The sequence below is a fragment of the Rhinolophus hipposideros genome (genome assembly GCF_964194185.1).
Source record: "Rhinolophus hipposideros genome assembly, chromosome: 1".
NCBI classification, from domain to species: Eukaryota; Metazoa; Chordata; class Mammalia; order Chiroptera; family Rhinolophidae; genus Rhinolophus; species Rhinolophus hipposideros.
In genome coordinates, this window is record NC_138047.1 from 347,834 (window position 1) to 367,708 (window position 19,875).

The following is a 19,875-nucleotide window of genomic DNA, read 5'->3' on the forward strand; positions in this document are numbered from 1 at the left end:
GGCATGGGCACTGGTCCCCATGAGCCCATAGAAACAGAACCCACAGGGCAATTGTGTCGCAGGACAGTGCAGGACCTCAGGTCTCCATGAAGAATGGTCTCCCGACACTTGTTTCTTCCCGTGTAGATCCACAGGACCACATCGCAATGGGAGCTGATACCAGGTGTGAGCACCGTATTGCTGCCATTATCTTTCCTCCCGGGGCTCACTTCATTGCTAATTGTAGAACTGGAGACCTTGTGCTGCTGTTAGGGAAGTCTTGGGCATCGTGGGGTAAGGAGGAGACGGCCGTGGACACCAGGACCCGCCCGTTGGGGTACGAGGGGGAAGTGGAGACCTGTCCGCCAGGACACAGCTCCCTGCTCCACGTGAGGCCCTGTTCTCGGCCAACACCACCTTTTTCAGCCTGTCTTGCAGTCAGGCATCCACACAAGTGAGTCAGGAGGGAATGTGAGCAGAAGGGACGTGAACTCCTCCCAAACTTGTTTCCTAAGAGCGTGGGTGCCCTCCTGCTCACACTTTCCCTTTTGGCCAGAAACATGGGCATGATCATATGGTGACTTAGGAGCTCTGGGGAGACGGCCGAGTCTTTGGTAGGAGTGGGACACCCCTTACCTCCTTCAGCAACTCAATCCTCCTAGGTCACTTCATTGCGCTTGAGCTGTTTTACGTATCTCAGAGGCTGCCTGCGAGAGCAGCTAGCATACCCTGATTCACACAAGCGCCTCCAACTGGGTAGCAGTGACCCTGCAGGACGTGGACTCGCCTGGATTGCCCCCAAAGTCTCCGCTTTGACCTTCCTAACCTGATGACATCTTTTGCAGAGCTTTTAGAGTCCTCTCTTCTCTCCTCCAGCAGAATACAGAATTGATTACAGTGAAGACTCAGGGAGGTGAAGAGAACAGAGTGCTCAGTGGCTCCAGAACCTTCCAAACACTCAGGGCCATGCACTCATGCTGTGCTGGGGTTGGTGGGTGAACTGAACACAGTCCGTTCACAGTACAGACCCCTCAGTTGGCTGAATGTCTCCACAGATCTCAGGCAGCAATATCTTTGTTTGCCAACTTGTTAAAACTAAAACATTTAACAAAATTCAAAATAATAACAAGGGTTGGTGGCAGCCGGGTTTATGTGGTATTATGTTTAATGATGACCACAAACATTTGGCTTTCTGGAGACAAATGTCCACTGCAGAGACTCTCACCCATGTGGGCATACCAATGGGCCACCTCTTTAAGAAATAAATGCATAATTAGCTGAATACGGTTTAGAACATTATGCACTGATATAAAGCATGGACAGGCAAACTCTATAAAGGGCCGAGTAGTCACAGTTCAGGCTTTCTGGGACACATGGCTTCTATAAAAACTGCTCACCATGCTGTGGCCCCAAAACAGCCACAGATAGGACACAAACGAGCAGGTGTAGCTGTCTTCCGGTAAAACCTCGTTTGCAGAAGCAGCTCTGGGCTGGCTGTGCCATGTGGACATTAGTTGGCCAATCCCTGATCTACAGAATCCGTAATCTGTGGGAAAAAAAGGTATGTGTTTCAGTGGCAAACTCTGCATTGTCTACAGCATATCCTTGGGGGTTATCAGATTCTAGCTTTGAGTTTGAGTTATTTTTGCAATTCTTTGTGTGTTGTAGGTAATTGACTAATATGCAGATTCTGTCTTTTCTGGTAGTGATTTAATTGACTTCCTTTTCTCACTGCCCCCTATCTTGTCCCCGTTTGTAATGATCTCAACCTTCCTTTGTTCTCCACACCTTCGCACTGTTTCGACTTCTTTTGGATAGGCTGTCATATCTGCCGGTTCCCTCACCTCATGTGAGTTAAATAAGAAATTAAACACGTATTCACTTTAAATCTGTATAGAGTGTGATGATTTTACCTGTTTTTGAAAATCATCTTTTAGGGGTGTGTGTGTGTGTGTGTGTGTGTGTGTGTGTGTGTGTTTAATGATCAGAAATTATCAGTAGCTTTGAAATGATGTTCTAATTGAAGGTGAAAGCCGTCTAGTATTTGAGACCGGTTTTTCCCTCCTCAATCTCACACATAGATGGTGACAGCATTGTGTTTACATAACATTTTCAAAACCTGCTTTCATAACCATTAGCTCATGGTTTCTTTCAACACCTCTCTAGGTTTTGTTAATGATTGTCCACATTTCATCAAGAAGGAAAGTATGACACACAGAAACTTCACAAATGCATTTCTTTGTATTCTGGGAAAGGAGACCTGAGTGTGGCTCACTGTGTAACCACGCACCTCCTCTGCTGTTCTTCCTGGCCATTCAGTCAGGTGACATCCTTCCTTGCCCCCCATAGAACCTTGCAATGAGTTTGCCACCCCCCCACACACACACACAGTTTCTCAGCAGCATGAAGGTGGTAGGATAACCGAGCTCTGGACTTCACCTGCATTTTGTATATCAGACAAGTATGGGGTGGTCTCAAAAATTCACAAATATTTCCTTTTCAAATGCTAAGTTCCTGTGATTGGCAAGGTGAAGTTAAGAATATGTCTCACAACTACCAAGCTGATATGCATGTTTTAAGAAACCATCTCATCATGATGGACTTTGTCCTGGCCACACAACTGTAAGGCCATCTGACACTTCCACGCTCCCACTGGACAGACTCCCAAAGAGAAAACAAAAACAGGCTGCTGACCTCACAGGCTGAAATTTAAGGCAAGACAAGCTTTTCAAACACTGCTTGTAAAAATTCAACTTCAGCATTCAGCAAACTTCCGGAATGAAAACTCAATAGGAGAGATGGGCGTATATGAAGAGGGTACCTGAAAAAGTCCATCACCACCTCTAGGACTAGCACGGGAGACAAGCATGACAGAATGCACGCAGGGGACAGAGTCACTGCAGCGAAAAGCACTGATTGTCACAGACACTCAGTGACTAATGAGTGTCTGACTGTCTTGTTTGTAAACAGGTACGTCGGAAGAGATTGCTTCCAGCTTTCCCAGGGCTGTGCTGCTGTAACGGCAGGTGACAGGACTGAGCGTTTTCCAGGGTAATTTTCGGGGAAAGTGTAGTCTTCTGTTTGAGACTCTGAGTCTGATGGAGGAAAATTTAAAAGTAGACGGTCTTGCTCATAGGCTACATTTCAACTCAGATTAACCTGTAGTAAACGGGTTGGGGATTTGAGGGAAGGAATAAGCAGCTTATAGAGTTGAGACTGACTTCTTTGGAAGTTTCTCCAGGAACCAGTTTAATATCATTGAGAGTTTGCGTTCGCATTTGCTTCTCTATTCTGAGACAACTAATATATATATCTTTGAAGAGTCATTAGAAACTTTGTTCTCTAAAATACAAAAACACTTGCTTGCTGCTTCCCCTTCTATCACTATTCAAGTATCACAATGCATAGTATGTATGTGTACTGTACATTCCAACATTCACACCTGGCTGAAGATTATGTGAAATGGAAACTATGGTATTTAGGGGTCTATTCACTTAAGCCATGTTAAATACAAGACATTTAATATAGCTTTTTAATTGTTCACAGATTATTAAGTATCTGAAATTCTTTCATTGTGTTTAAGGATAAAATGAAACTCTTCCTACCCTTGCTTGAGTTTTTTCACCATTATGATAAGCTGATCGATACTTAAAGGGAGTCTGATGCGTATGATTTCAGAGCCACTGAGTCTGGCTGACAAAACCATCGTGTTAAACTTCTGCACTTTTTATAAGTATCCCATTGAATAGCTTTCCTTGGTCTTTAGTGCAATCAGAAAGTTCCTGATTCCCAGGAACACACAACCTGACCCCAAAAGGTAAAATTACCTCTGAGTCTTGGAAAACAGGAAATTCTAGATAGTTTCTGGTGAAACACACAGAGCCCCGCCCCCTCTCCGCATGGGGTGCTGCCCTGGTCTGCGCATTCCTTCCAAGTCAGGAATTCTCCAACAACCGAAGTCCTGTTCCAGGAAGAGGGACAGAAGCATTAGCAGGAGCAATGCAGCCTTCAGGGGGACAGCAGAGAGTTCTGTCACTGTGGATCCTCAGCCAAAGTGTGCATTTCACAACCCAGGGGGACAGTGTGTTCCCCAGAGGATGGGAGTCACCTTCCCAGTGGGGAGCCATGGTTCAGAACAGGAAGGGGTGTGTGTGTGTGTGTGTGTGTGTGTCTGTGTGTGAATGAGCACCTTTGTGACTTCTGCCTGATGCTGGGCTGGGCAGGGCTGGGCCTCTTGGAAATACCCATTCCTTTGTTAGCCCCTCTCCCCCAGGTAGTGAGAGCTCAGAGCACCCCTCCTCTTCAGCCCAGGGGAAGCACCCAAAAACAACACCAACACCAACAAGTGGGTGTGTTTGAAATTCCATTTGCATGAAGAATGCTGGGCAGAGCCTGCCAGTAATCAAGGCTGGTGAAAAACAGGGTCTGCTGCTTACTGTTTTGTTCCATGAGTAAGTCAGAAATGTGGGTGTGAACTGTGGGGAAGAGAACAGGCTTCAACACATCGGGGTCATATTCGTCTTCATTGTCCAGGAGAATATACGTGAAGTGACTGCTGAGCTCCTAAAACTAAAACGAAATCAAGCACAAGCGCACACGTGTCCTCCATCCTTCAGTTCATTGACAGTGGAAGGTGGGCGTCCCGGTGCAGTCGCTGAGGCGGGCCGTGCTCCCCAAACCTCCACACGTGTTTCCCTATGAGGGTCCTGAGAGCTATTACAGGCGGAGCCAGGCCGTCCTCCATCTGTCATTTAAGCCCCGAAAAGAATGCGGTGAGCTGGAGTTGTGAACGTTAGAATTTAGCTGATCTGTTCCAGCTTCTCCTCCACAACAGGTCACCGTGAATCACGGTTTTGTGGTTATTCTATTCATACAGGCAAGCACTTGGTGGTTTGTCTTTTGTTTAACTTGCTACAAGATCACACAAGATATTTTCAACAGAGCTTCGGAAGGCATCTTGGGAAATCCACAGAAACGGCTGAATCATCTAACCCGAACCAGAGCACACCACATCTGACCGAACCTTGCTCTTGTTTTCTCTTGGGAGAAAGTTCTCAATCTCACTCAGATGTGAGAGCGAGGCTGCAGACATTGATTTAGGGTCAGACAAGCAGAATGTGAGCCCTGGGACCTGAAGGGTTCTTCATCCCAGGAGGCCTGCGGGTGACACGACTGGCATTGCTTTAGAGCCTCCAGGCTCCAACCCAAATAAACAGAGATGCTATTGGGGAAAAGTGACCGTATTAGGAATCTGGTGCTAAAAATGGCGATTCAGGGGGAGGAGAGCTGCGTTCCCTCAGGCCCACGTCATTACATCACAAGGTACACGCCAAGCTAGTTTTTTGCCTTTAAATTTTTTTTTTTAGCTCAGCTTCAGCACACTTCCCTGTAAATCCACAAAGCAGGTTGTGTTTCTTTTGGCCTGTGACCTGATCCTTAGATTAGAGGAGGCGTTAATTTGTTTGCTCATAGGGCAAGCCCAAAGAGAAGTTGGCTTTTTTATTTACACCAGGATTGGATTTCAGGCTTCTAACAGTTAAAACTGGTCTTCAAAATAGAATCCGTCAGGAAGGCCAAAGGAACACCGTGAGTGGATGAGCTGTCTGGTGTTTTGACACAGTCTCTTTTCTTAGGAGAGCCACATTTCAGGCAGGGCGGTGTTTCCCCTTTTCAAAAAATGCTTGTGAAATGCGTGACTCATGATGCTATTACAAACAGCCAGAAAAGTTCCGCAGAATCCGGGGCAGGAAAAACCACAGCCAGTCTAATGTTTCAGACGCTGCTGAGCCAGCTTTTCCCACTCTGGTCCAGAGGGGGTGGGAGTAGTGTCCCCGCTTCCATTCCCAAAGGTTGCCCCCCTTCCCCCTTGGGCACAAAGAGATCCAACAGGGAGACATGACTGCCACCCAATATCCCACTTCTAACTCTCCAAGTCAGCCGGGAGCTTTCTCCTATTTGAAGAATGTGGCTCAGAGTGTGATGTGGGCAGAGAAGGGAGAGAAATACTAACACCTCTGTTATTGAGAGAAAAAGACAAACAGGGTTTCTATAGCACTGAACCCCAAGGAATGAAGTGCTTTGTCTCTAGCTCTGAAAGAAAAAAAATATGCAAAGGAGATTTTCCCTTCACATAGCCAGAGACACCCCCTTGACAAATGGTCCACTGTGGTCCAAGTTCTGTCACCCATAGATGCTGGCCCTGTGCTGTCAGGGACCTTGCTTCCCTGTTTGCCACGATGTCAACACAGCCATGACAACACTGATCTGAGCTAGAATGACACGAGTGACTCAGATGCCCCAGAGAAGCATCAGGTGCCTTGAACCCGGGGCCTCGACGAACAGCTGGCTGCTGAAGGCCAGTCTCAGCACAGTGCTGGGTGCTCCCTGGGGAGCCTGGCTGGACACACGGTGGTGTGCAAAGCCAATCCAGACACCCCGGTTGTGGGGATTTCTGTCCCACTGATATGCAAGGAGTTGTTCTGTGTGAGCTCATTCTACTGCAGAGTGACAGCCAGAGAGGGACCCCTGTGCCCCAGGACCAGGTTGGGGTCCCCAGGGTCAAAGCAGCCACATCCTTGACAATATAATGGCATTTGTTTTATTTCTGGTACACACTGAGTTTTCTCAGGTAGACACTGAGTTTCAAAAGGGAATCTTTACTTTTATTTGTTTGTTAGGCAACCAAAACATTTTTGGGGGAAGTGTGTGTGTGTGTGTGTGTGTGTGTGCAATCAGCATGGGCATTTTGGTCATCTTGTATCTTAGACCCAAGTTACAAGGCGCCCTGACCCTGGCTTAGGACGCCTCGCCACTGAGTGCTGCGGACTGCCCCAAAGCGTCCCTGTCTTTAGGCCGTCCTGGGGACAGCCTGATTTCCTCCCATGCCTCGCCTCCGGTTCTCACTGTTTGTCACAGGACATCCCTTGACCCCCCATTGCAACTATTCAAATGGATGCTCCACCAAGTCTCTTTTTGGATCAAAACGTTTTTTTCATTATGTTCTTAGTCGTTTCTTAAAATTCCAAGGATGCTTTGCTCATAGGCACCCTGCAGTCTCTGAAACGCCATGAGGAGGCAGAGGAGGCCAGGAAGCTGGCCTCTGCCTGGCACAGGGACAATCCTCCTATCCATATCAAAGCCGCCACTGCCCGCCCAAGACACACACCAAGTCCTTTAAAAACAACCAAAACCGGTTGGCTGCACTTCGTTTCCATTAGTTATAGAAAACAGTATTTTTCCTCTTGTATTCTGGACCCATTACTTCCAGGAGGGCATTTTTTTCTAACTAAATGGCTTCTCTTTGATGTGAAAATAAGTTGTCATTTTTTTATTTGGTATATTTCTTCTCTCCAACCTGAAAGTGTTAGATGGTGAGCTAAACGCAGCAGGGAACCTCCAGAGAAAACGTTAGTTATTAGGACAGGAACCTGGCATTTTGGTTTTCAAGGTTTTCAATAAACTCAGCTAAAATATGCTCACTGACCCACAGCCAGAACTGAAAATCCTCAACAGCGAATTTTTGGTGGGGACAACAAGGGTGTGTGTGGGGGCGGAGACTGAATAAGGAAACATGTGCACACTGGCTTTGCTCATTCATGGCAGCAGGGGGTGCCAAGAAGGGAAGGGTCTGGAAGTGAGAGCAGGCACATTGTTTTGAAAGTGTTGACAGCAAACAGAGACACTGAGTTTATGGTGAATTTACACTGTTACCAGGGCCTGAAACAATGAGAGTCAGGAGGCTTGTTTACACAGCCAGAAAATACTATAGCTTTCAGAAGCAGAGCTGTGGTAAATGCCTAACGTTCGTTTACTGGTTCCCAAATACTTCCCCTCTCAATGCTCAACACATTCTGGGAGTCCTCCTCCGTTTCCAGGTACCAAGAGCCATAAATCCATATTTAATTAGCTCTGAATGAAAGGCTGCAGATGATAGGATCTTTGTGCTGAAAATGAAACCCAATAGGTCTGGCTGATTTATGGCTAATGTGGAGTTGTAATTTAATTAAAACGACACACTGAATTAAAAATAAAAATCTCTCTGGTGGAGTCCTTCCCACGTGGAATTGAAATTCAGTGTCTTATGGCTAAGGAATCTGTGTTCTGTTTCATTGTCACATTGCTTAATATGTTTATTCACTGTTCGTCCAACAGCTTATGGCTTACTTTCTACACTGGCTCCTTGCTCATTAAATCACTGAATTTCTTAGTGATTCAAAGTTATAAAGCCAAAGTTTGCATACAAACACATCTTTGTGTCTTACTGGATGACTGATTGGTCAGCCCTATGGAGACTAACTCTCTTCACCAGGCTTATGGTTATGGGACAAGGTTAGCATTAAGAATAGGACACTGAGACAAAGTTACAAATGAAAAGATAGATAAAATGATGAATTTTCAAGTTGGGTCAGAGGGTGAAATTGAGATATTAGTATTGAAGTAAAATTTTAATAGTACAATTGAAAAATGAAAATTTCCCATCAAAACCGTAATTGTTATGTTATGCCATTTTTACAGAAAAAAAGAGTTCCTATAAATTAAAGCTTCTATTTTTCTTCCATTCTAATAATATTTGAAGTTAAAATAAACATTTTAAGACAAAATAAGCTATAAAATAATATAATTTCAGAAGCAGTTAATGAGTTATTAGTAAATAATTTGAAAAATTTACTTGTACTGGTGAATGTTCAACTTTCCATGACCAGGATGCCCAAACACTTCATTTTATTGAAGTGTAAGTTACAAACAATAAAATACTGTGTAGCCATCAATCCAAAGAACAGAAAGAATGTATTTGTCACCCGGAAAGTTCCCCCATGCCCCTTTCTAGCAAATATTCCAACCATCATTTTCAGCATCCTTCCCATCGGCTGTCTTTTGCTGACACAAGTGTTGGAGGGTCCTGTGCCCCTGTAGGCATGGGTAGTGTGTTCCTTTTCACTGCTGTGTGGAGGGCTTGGGGCAGGGACGTGGGCAGTGGGCACAGCTGGGCTGGGTGTCCCAGGGGTTCTGATCCGTCTGGCCAGTGCCCTCGGGCCACCAATGTCAGAGAAACCAGCTGGTGGCTCTTCCTTCACCTCTCCGCCTCTTTGCCCACTCTGCAGGCGTGAAAACAGCCCAATCTGTTCTTGGGTGAGGCTTGTCACTTCTGTGTCCCCAATTCTCTACAGGGTTTTAAAATCCTCTAGTGTCATAGCTCACGACTTTCTTACCCTGACTGGAAAGGAAGTCCTCCCTATACTTCTAATGTATACTTGTTACATATCTTCTTTATAAAAAAAAATAATAATAAAAATAAAAAATAAAATCAGGGTTTTTCTTTTTCTCCCAAGCTACTGAGTATGTGGTTCTAGCAGTTCCACACGAGTACACGGAGAGCTGTGAGCATTCAGAGTCATTCAGGACACCTTTCCAAAGAGAGCTGGTCTCTGTCTTCACAACACAGGTCTTTCACCTTGAAGTGACTCTCTTCTGAAGGGGAGAATTATACTGGAAAAGTATTCTTGCCTTGTAGAAACAGGTGGAGAATATCTGATTGAAGAAAAAATTTATTTTATAGGTAAAAAAGTCAGTCCCTGTATTTTCATATGATATTTATAGATTGCAAATGATCACCATAATAAGTCTAGTTAAGATCTGTCACCACATATACAGAATTTTTTTTCTTGGGATGAGAACTTTTAAGATCGACTCTCTTAGTAACTTCCAAATATGCAATGTAGTATTATTAACTAGAGTCAGCATGCTGTGCATTACATACCCAGGACGTATGTATTTTATAACTAAAAGTCAGTATTTTGAATCTGTAGACAATCTAATACAGCTACTTTAATTCAGACTGAAATGTTTTCAGCACTCTCCAGGACCTTGAAAATAATCTAATACAGTCCTTCCTTTTGCAGGTAAGCAGATTATCTGTTGCCATAACGACAGTCTTTGTTAACCAACCACAAGTAGATGAACTATAAAAAAAGAAAAATCACCCACCTTTTTTGTTTCATACAAATTTTGTTTAATAAGCACACATTACCTTTATTATTAAAGGTGACAAGCATGGACAAACAAAATAATTATAATTTTAAGTCAAAATTTAAGGAGGAACAAAATCTAAGTGCTTGAAATATTGCTTTTTAAGTATTTAGGTATTTGTCATTTATGTAGATAGTAAAATATTATTTCAGGTGTCTACCTAGGGCATGAGTGTCACACATTCATATGTAATAATGCGAGAGACCCTGCTGTTCTATACACATTAGTTAACCAAATTGAAAAATTTTCTCGTTAGAATTACAAATCAACTAGTAAGAAAAAAATGGGAGAATGTGGTTTAGCCCTGGTGACTCATTTGGGTATTTTTAACCCTAAGCCCCAAGTTCACAAAACTATGGTTTTAAATTTTCCTCTTGAGCCATATTTTAAAATTTCTGACCCAAGGAGACTTTCAGCTTCACTTGGGGACCATTTTTCCTTCACTCCCAACTGTGAATTAAAACCACATGTTTTTAGAGTGGTGAGAAGCTGACGCGGGAGCCCCAGAGGTCATTGCTTTGCCAGCCCAGCACTTTCCTCTAGGAGCTTGGCCTTTCTCCTTCAGGAACCTCATTCCATATTTGGAGACTCTGCTCCCAATAAGCAGTCACCACGCTGGAACATTCTGACTAACACTCTGAGGTCTGCAATCGTGCACCTGTGTCTGGCTAGCCTCGGCGCATTTGCCTCAGGCATAAAATTTGAAGTTGCCAAGCAACACAGTAATCTATAAAAATATTATTTTAATGCAGCTTATTTAATAAAAATATAAGAATTAATGCCAGACCAACAAAATATCAAAATATTAACAAACTACAGGACCATCACCCTGTCCCATTCATGCTTCCAAATTCTCTAGCTCCAGTTATTCTAAATATTTTATTCAATTTTCTATTTTAATATTATGTGTACATTTTAATCTTACATCCTTAACTTTGTTTATTTGTATGGTGTGTGTGTGTGTGTGTATGTCTCTTCCCTTTACTTTTTTTTTTTAATCTTTTGCTACCAGCTGCATGACCTTCAGGAAACTACTTAGTCTGTCTGTCCCTCAATTTATCCGTCTATAAAGTGGAGATAAGAATATTTACCACATAAGGTTTTGGGGAGGACTCACTGAATTTATGTACGTTAAGAACCTAGAAACCAGCCCTGCAGAAGTTAGGGCTTCATTGGTTGACTTGGTTATTGCTGTTGATGTCATGTTCTTGAGAGTGAAATTGCTTTGTGTCCCAGCTGCGGTGATTGGGGTGAGAAGCCATCGCACACGACTGGCATATTCTCCTCAGCGTTCCAGCTCCTCTATCCTGGGAACTGGGGTGCTTCTGGCTTCGGCAACGGCTGCCACACAAGTTGCGTATGACCCACTTTGACTAGGCAGTTTCAAATGCTGTGGGAGGGGAGCCACAGCCGCCTCTGACAGGAAGACCCTGCCCCGTCGTCTCATGCTTCTGAATCACGGCTCCTTCAGGAAATCAACTGGACAAATTCAAAGTCTGCAAAGCTGCCCCCTGGGTGGGTACTAACCTAAAATTCCACTACTCCTTTTAGGGTAAGCATTAGGTTTTCTGCTCAGTTCTTTTTTAAAGGCCAAAACCACTGAGATTTTACTAATTCCATGGGCAGCTTGGAGATGGAGGAGCAGTGGGGGGAGTTATCTAGGGGTTCAGAAGACTGAATTACCCAATAATTGAACAAAGAATTTGTAAAGCATCCATGGAGTGCCCGCTCTGTACGGGGTCTGAAGATACAGAGAACCCAACAACGTGGGTCTTCCTGCCAGAGTTCAGTGGTTAAGACAGTACATGGGACCGTGGCTGTGGGCTGAGGTGGCCTGCCAGGCATGACCGGGCTTCTGTTTCTACACGCCGAGCCTCAGCAGAGAGGAATGCATGGAGACAGGACCTGGAGTCCGGTGAGTCCTCAGGAAACGTAAGCTGCTGTTACCATTATCTGCCGTGGAGGAAAGGGCTTAGATAAGCAGGCAGCATTTGCTAGGAGACTCTCCCAGCAAAAAGCTGAGCGGCTTTTGCAGAATGAGTAGGAGTTTGCTAGGTAAACGTTAGTGGAAGAGGGGAAGAGGGTTCAGACAGAGAAGACAGCCATAGCAGAAAGCGAGCCGTGGGTGGGATGTGGCCGTGAGCTGCTGAGCAGAGAGGGAGCAGGGGCTAGTTAACATCGCTGCTCACACCAAACACGTGATGACCGCAGGCCTCCAGGGTCAGCGCTGGCGGGAGCCAGGCAGCGGCTCCCGCACTGGGCTTTCCAAAGCACCCTGTGCCTTGTAGCCTGTGTTTTACTGTTTCCCTCTGACTTTCCTCCTTCACCTTCTTGCTTCTTGTAGGAACTCGGGGACAACTCAGAACGCAATCCTTGTTTTTCCCGCTAGACTGTGAGCATTTGAAAGGTCGGCTGTGTGTTTCTCACTGTGGTACCCACTGCATCTCGGACACGGTCACACGTGGAATGAACACCGGCACCCCTTCATTTGTGAACAAACGCCCACCGCTCAGGTGCTGATGTAGCTCCTGGGTAAGTCAGCAAAAGCGGAGCCCGAGTCCCCGTCTTCCCATCGCTTCTGTTCTGTCAGGAGTGGGTGGAGGCAGCGGCGGGAGGAAACACCACATGCGAGTAGCTCGTGTGGCACAACGTCCAAGAGAATCCCATGTTTGTGTAACGGGGACTGTTTTATGCACTGGCATTTCCCAGGCTTGGTAAGGAGGGAGGCGTGTGTTTAATCAGCGATTGTGTGGCGGGGCCTGAAGATGAAAGCCCATATTGGTGATGTGTATTTGTTCCCTTTGGAACATATTCCTTGAAATCCAATGATTCTCAAACCCTAAACACATAGGTCGCCCACATGTCCGACAGGAGGTGCTGGGCTGAGCGCATAGCTGGATTTAACACTTGGGAAGGAGACCGCGCGGGCGAGTGCCCTGGCCCAGACAATACAGGTGCCATGTGGGGCCAGGCTCCCCATCACGTTTGGTGTGGCCCTCAAGCATTGCGCTCGTCCTGGACGATGTCTGCCTCCAGTGGAGTGGGAGAGCGTGGACCAGCCACTGCTCCACGTTTTATCACAAGTCCTCATATCGCCCAGCCGCTCAACCGCTGTTTGTTTCCTCAACACCTGACAGCAGCCTTTTAGAGAGGGAAGGATACATCATGTGTTTAATCAGGTAACTAACCAATGAACCGAGTCCTGAGGTGCGCCAGGGATTGTCAGAGCCGGTGGGGAGGCAGAGCCGGTGCCCCTGGCGAGGACACCCTACCACGACAGCTGTGCAAAGCCGGCTTACCGCTGTGTCCGCTCAGGTCAGGCGGTCCCCTGCAGTGCCTCACACCCTGCCGGCTGCTTGTGCTGAGGCCTGCTCGTGTTGGTGTCCTCATTGCCCCTGCTGCTCATCCTCCTTCGTGCTCGCTGCCCTCACGCCTGTGTGGAGTGCCCGGCCCATAGCACAGGGGCGGCCAGCTCCCTTGCGGATGTCTTCCTATTGGGCTTGGCCAGGACAGTCCTGGAGACAGAGAAAAGGTGGGACTTCCCTGGGTTTTAGCTCCTGCCAGGCCCCTTCTCGGGGACACGATGTCCACTCTTGCTCCCTCAGGCCATCCTACTGCCACTGGCCGATGGGTACTCTTCACTCTGCCCACGTGTCTGCAGGTGGCCTTTTCATGTAGGTCTCTCAGATGAGTCTGAATGGCATTCCAGTGGGACCTTTGAATGATATTCCAGTGTTTGTACCAAGTGCAGGGACTCTTGGTCAAAAGTGGAGGAGTGAGCTTTCATCTAATTCAGAATCTAAGACGTGCTGGTGTGTAGATCATATCAACGACAGAACACAGTAACGAGAACATGTATGGATAATCTATTCCGTGCCATCATTAACCTGCTCAAGACCAGGTCCACGGTGGGTGAACCTGTGGGGTAACGGTGGGAACTGTGTGATTGTGTAAGGTGCTGCGTCCTCCCACGTAGCCTGAGACAGCTCAACCAGGAAATGGGCTCTTAGCAATTAAAAGTTGGTTAAATAAAGCTGAGCCTCAATGAACAGTATTCCACTGAAACTTAAGTCCGGAGACAGAAAAGAGTGACATAAGTCAAACCTAAAAGTGAGAAAGTTCCCCAGAGTGAATATAAATCGGTGACCTATAGATTAAGGCCAGGAAAGGAAGACTGAGGCTCATGTCATTTTGGTGGCAGACACAAGTTGTTGAGTATTTGGATTTCATGGAGAATATACCACGCAAAACCACCAAAAGGCTGGCAAAGTGCTCAGTTTCGTGGGTGTTATGGATAACACTCGTCTGGCTGAGGAAGTAGCTGGAAGGGAACCGCGGCCATCTGTGCTGCCCTGGACACACGGCCACAGCCTTGCGTGGGTCCAGCACAGCTTCAGTGGGCAGAGCTGGACTGGAGAGAAAGTAAGTCGAGACTAGGTGTGGATGCTGGAGCAGTAATGGAGTGTCATCGAGAAGAGTCTGAGTCTCGTGTGGGGAGGTGGTGCTCGGATCAAGGCCCACCTACGAAGGTGGAGATGACCTCTGCCTCCAGCCTTTTGGCTCCCGACTGCAACATATTTGCAAGAAGACTTGTGGGTAAGTAGTTAGAAAGAAAACAGCCCATGCAGCAGGCCACTTGTTTGCACATGTGATTTTTGTCCTTGAACTCTGTACACTCTCCTATAACCACCGATATCTTCCACTGAAAAAGCAAGGCCTTAAGACAACACAGACGCAAGTGAAACACAGCTCTGCCACCACGGCTGTGCAACCCTGGGAAAGGCGCTACACCTCCGTGTTCCAGTGTGAAGTGGGGATGACTTCATACTGGGACACAGCCACCAGTGTGAAGCCTCACAGAGCATAGGCCATCAGAGTGGACGTGAGCCTGTGGGTGCCGAATAGGCACCCCTCATGCCTCAATCTCATTCTGGAGACACCATGCAAACTGTCAAATGCTTACTGCATACGCTCTGTTCCTCTTCACGTCAACGCCCTACATTTCTCACCCCCCCACACACAAGAAACTGTAAGTGCCTTGAGCTCTGCTCCACACCTCATAAGTGTCTCTTACCACAGGCTCTAAGAAAGCACTTGCTGTATTGGATTCGATTTCTACTCACGGTCATCAGTTGAGACTCAGCAAGGCTCGGGCATTTGAGGAGATGGGCAAAGTCCCCTCTCAGGCCTGCTGGTAGCAGATGGATTCAGTTGTGCTCCAGAGCAGAAGGCCTCAGTTGTGGCTGCCTGCTGGAATTGCCTGGGACAGATTAACCATCCCTATTTCCTGGCCTCACCCCAGACCAATCAAGTCAGGGTGTTGGGAGGCAGGACCCAGGCATTGGCACCACCAAAGCTCCCAGTGATTTCAAGGTGAAGCGAAGCTGAGAACCACTGTTCTGGTCCGCAGCATAACTGCAGGAACATAGGGGTTATGGCTTTGTCAATACTGACTCGATGGACACTGCTGATTATCACCTTCCTCAAGCCAACAATGACAGAAGCACTGAAATCACTCATCTCAGTAGACAAGTGGAATGTGACTTCATTTTCAAGATCTCACTCATGAATTTTGTGAATTGTAAAATAAGTATATGTCAGAGGGTGTCTTTGTCCGTGTGGGCTGGTATAACAGCACAGCACACCCGGAGGCTTGCACGACAGAGGTTTGCTCCTGACAGTCTGGAGGCTGGACACCCGAGATCAGCTGTCGTCAGGGCTGGCTCCTGCTACGTCCTCTCTCCCTGGCGTGCAGACGGCCGTCTTCCCTGTGTCCTCACGTGGCCGTCCTTCTGTGTGTGTCTGTCCTCATCTCCTCCTCTTATAAGGACCCCAGTCCTAGGGAAGTAGGGCCCACCCTAGTGACCTCATTTTACCTTAATTATCTCTTTAAACATTCTACCTCCAAAATACAGTCACATTCTCACATCCTGGGGTTAGGACTTCAACATATTTTTTTTTTTGAGGGAGGCACAATTTAACCCACATCAGTGCCAATACGAAAACAAATAAAACAATGAATGGGTGAATGAATAAACAAATGGAAATATTTGATATAATGGCATTGGATAAGAATGTGAGAATTCATTGGGTCAGTTGTTATCATTGGATCCCCAAGGGAGTATTTGGAGGTGAAAACAATGGGAGCAGTGCAGGTCTGTAGATGCTGTTTTTATTATTTACCCTCCTGTTGTGGGGAGAAGACATATGTCAGCCATTTCTTTGAGGAATTTGACAGGAGAGCACATGAGGCTGCCTCTGTCACCTCCCAAAGACTGCAGAGGAAACAGGCGATGGACCACGTGCCAACATGTGCAGAGGAAACAGGAGATGGACCACGCGCCCACATGCGCAGAGGAAACAGGCGATGGACCACGTGCCCACATGTGCAGAAGAAACAGGAGATGGACCACGTGCCCACATGCGCAGAGGAAACAAGAGATGGACCACGTGCCCACATGTGCAGAGGAAACAGGCGATGGACCACGTGCCCACATGCGCAGAGGAAACAGGCGATGGACCACGTGCCCAATGCGCAGAGGAAACAGGCGATGGACCACGTGCCCACATGCGCAGAGGAAACAGGAGATGGACCACGTGCCCACATGTGCAGAGGAAACAGGCGATGGACCACGTGCCCACATGTGCAGAGGAAACAGGCGATGGACCACGTGCCCACATGCACAGATGAAACAGGAGATGGACCACGTGCCCACATGTGCAGAGGAAACAGGCGATGGACCACGTGCCCACATGTGCAGAGGAAACAGGCGATGGACCACGTGCCCACATGCACAGATGAAACAGGAGATGGACCACGTGCCCACATGTGCAGAGGAAACAGGAGATGGACCACGAGCCCACATGCGCAGAGGAAACAGGCGATGGACCACGTGCCCACATGCGCAGAGGAAACAGGAGATGGACCACGTGCCCACATGCGCAGATGAAACAGGAGATGGACCACGTGCCCACATGTGCAGAGGAAACAGGCGATGGACCACGTGCCCACATGTGCAGAGGAAACAGGCGATGGACCACGTGCCCACATGTGCAGAGGAAACAGGCGATGGACCACGTGCCCACATGCGCAGAGGAAACAGGCGATGGACCACGTGCCCACATGCGCAGAGGAAACAGGAGATGGACCACGAGCCCACATGCGCAGAGGAAACAGGCGATGGACCACGTGCCCACATGCGCAGAGGAAACAGGAGATGGACCACGTGTCCACATGCACAGATGAAACAGGAGATGGACCACGTGCCCACATGTGCAGAGGAAACAGGCGATGGACCACGTGCCCACATGCGCAGAGGAGCCCCCTCCTCCCAGCAGCACAACTGAGACAGTGGTGGTGGTTACGACAGCCAGTGTCGTGTCCGAATGAAGTTCAGAGTGTGAGGCGAATGGTAGCAAAGCAACACGGGACCGCGCCATGGTGGCCCCTGATGTGGGGACTGCTGCCCATAGGGTCAGTCAGCTGCTTCTTAGTGACTGTCACACCTCAGTCAGAAAAGTGTGCTCACGTTCCGTCTGGGTAATTTACAACCTGTCGTAACTTGCCCTGTGTTTGCACTGAGTTTGTAATTAGACCATTGCTCCAAGGAGCCTGAAAAACCTGCCTTGAGTGATCACGCATGGTTAAGAAAAACCAAACTGATGTAAGAGAAATCTTATCAAAATACACAGGGCAGAATTTGAGATCATTTATGGCCTGCCACTGCCGAGAGAGGAAAGAAAACCTTCAGTGGGTTTTGCTTCCTTCCAGCTTAAGTTGCTGGGTACTTTGGGGTCCCCTTCTCCTGCAGCCACATAAGACCACTTTCCTGTGCCATCACAGAAACATCTAGCCAGCATGAGCTCAGCACACGCTCACGTGCTGTCTTTAACTGTGGAGTATTTACATAGGAACCTGATGTGCACGTGATTCTGCTGCAGACCCACTGGGGACCGAGAGTGTCCCACGGCACGGTGACTGAACAGAAAAGTCGTCGGAAGCTTTCGTGGGGCATTCATGATGGGCGACCTAGATGTTCTTTGCTGATGAGACTCAATGTTAGGCGGCAAATGGACTCCAACGCAAACAATTACTAGAAAGCAAACAATATAAAACACCCATGGTCTCTTTTCTGAGTGGGCAGGTGCTCAGGAGAAGTAAGTTTGAATGCTCTGTGTGCACGTCAGGTCTGGACCAGGGAGCCGTGAGAATGGGCAGGCCATGGCCATGCCTCATGGGGGAGGGCCCCCACTCCGAGAAGGCCATGGAAGGTCTGAAGCACTAGGAGCTGGGCACTGTGCCAGCCCCAGGGAGGTGCCCCTGCCGAGGGGGGTGTCACCCAGGACCACCTCCTTGCTAACACCTCTGCAGGCGAAGGGCAGGGAAGTCTTCCCACTCAGCCACCCGTGCATCTTTCCCCAAAGCTTGTCTCCTTCTCGCCGGACTGCTCTGTGGGCACACAGAATCGCTTCAAGCCTGTGGTCCCAGCGACTTCGGAGGTGCGGCGGGGTCTGCCAGGCTGTACACCGCGGACACCTGCTGACAGCGCCCCACTTTCTGTAATGAGGGCACCACACAATTCCTTCTGGCCCTCCAGTCCTTACTTTCCTTCACCCTCCCTCCTCCTATCCTGTCTTACAGGTTCTAATGGTTTCATGGACTCTGACCGATCCATATTGCCTGTTGATATCAGCCCATTGTATCATCCGACCCTCACGACAGGTGGCTGGGATTCAAATCCTGGTCTGTTTGATTCAAACTCCAGGCTGTTTGAAGGTCAGCCCCCCCACCCCCACAGCCTCAGCTCCAGTTTCCTCTACCTTCTGGTTTCTAATAAAGTGAGTTCCAATCCTACTACCACCACTGCCCACGCGTAATTGAAACCGACTGCTTAGCGTCATCTTGCTCATAACCTCCAGGGCGCCCTTGGTTAGTCCAGATATTCTGTAATTAATGACAGAGGGACAACACTATGTGCTTATTTTTATAAGGACACTGTGCTCAGAGGCCGGGAGCAAGAGTGTGCGCTCATCTTAACCTAGGACGCCTTCTTCACCGCGCGGGAAAACAACACCGAGCGCACTGTTGTTTCCAGGAATTGCCCCCAGCCACTGTTTACGCACACTGGTCACTACAGCCACTGTTTACGCACACTGGTCACTACAGCCACTGTTTACGCACACTGGTCACTACAGCCACTGTTTACGCACACTGGTCACTACAGCCACTGTTTACGCACACTGGTCACTACAGCCACTGTTTACGCACACTGGTCACTACAGTTTCTGAAACCCCAGCATTTCCAGTCATCAAGCCTTTGGAATGTCATCTTTGCAGGGGCCCCTTTCAAGCTCCCAAAGAATAAACCGTCATTTGCAGTCGCTGCAAACAGCACCCTCCTCCCAGGAAGCTGTGTGGTCAGAGCTCTCAGCCTTTGCCTCCAGGAAGGGGGCCCTTTCGTCAAATCCCTCATCTGTTCTGGCTGCCATTTCTGCATCTGAAAAATGACATCTTTGCCCTCCTCGGAGCTGCTCCAAATCCACCTTCTGTGGACTCACACTCTTCAAGGCCACGCGGTGTCTAATTTTGCTTCTTCTCTTCCTCTCAACACCCAATCCATGTGACTCCACAGATATGGACAGCTGTTTGAAGTAATTTAAAGAACGGAGCATTGAAGACAGTCTCCAACCTCCCTCTCAGAGTATATTTTGAGTATTTTGTCTCAAGTGACAAGGTTTTCTGCATTACAGTCTGCTCATGATATCTTCCCGTGCTTTATTTTGGGCGTTAGGAAATCTGCAGCAACTCGCTTTTCACAAGTCCATTTGGTGCTGAAGGACCTGTCATTTCCCGTTCCTGTGATGTGTTGG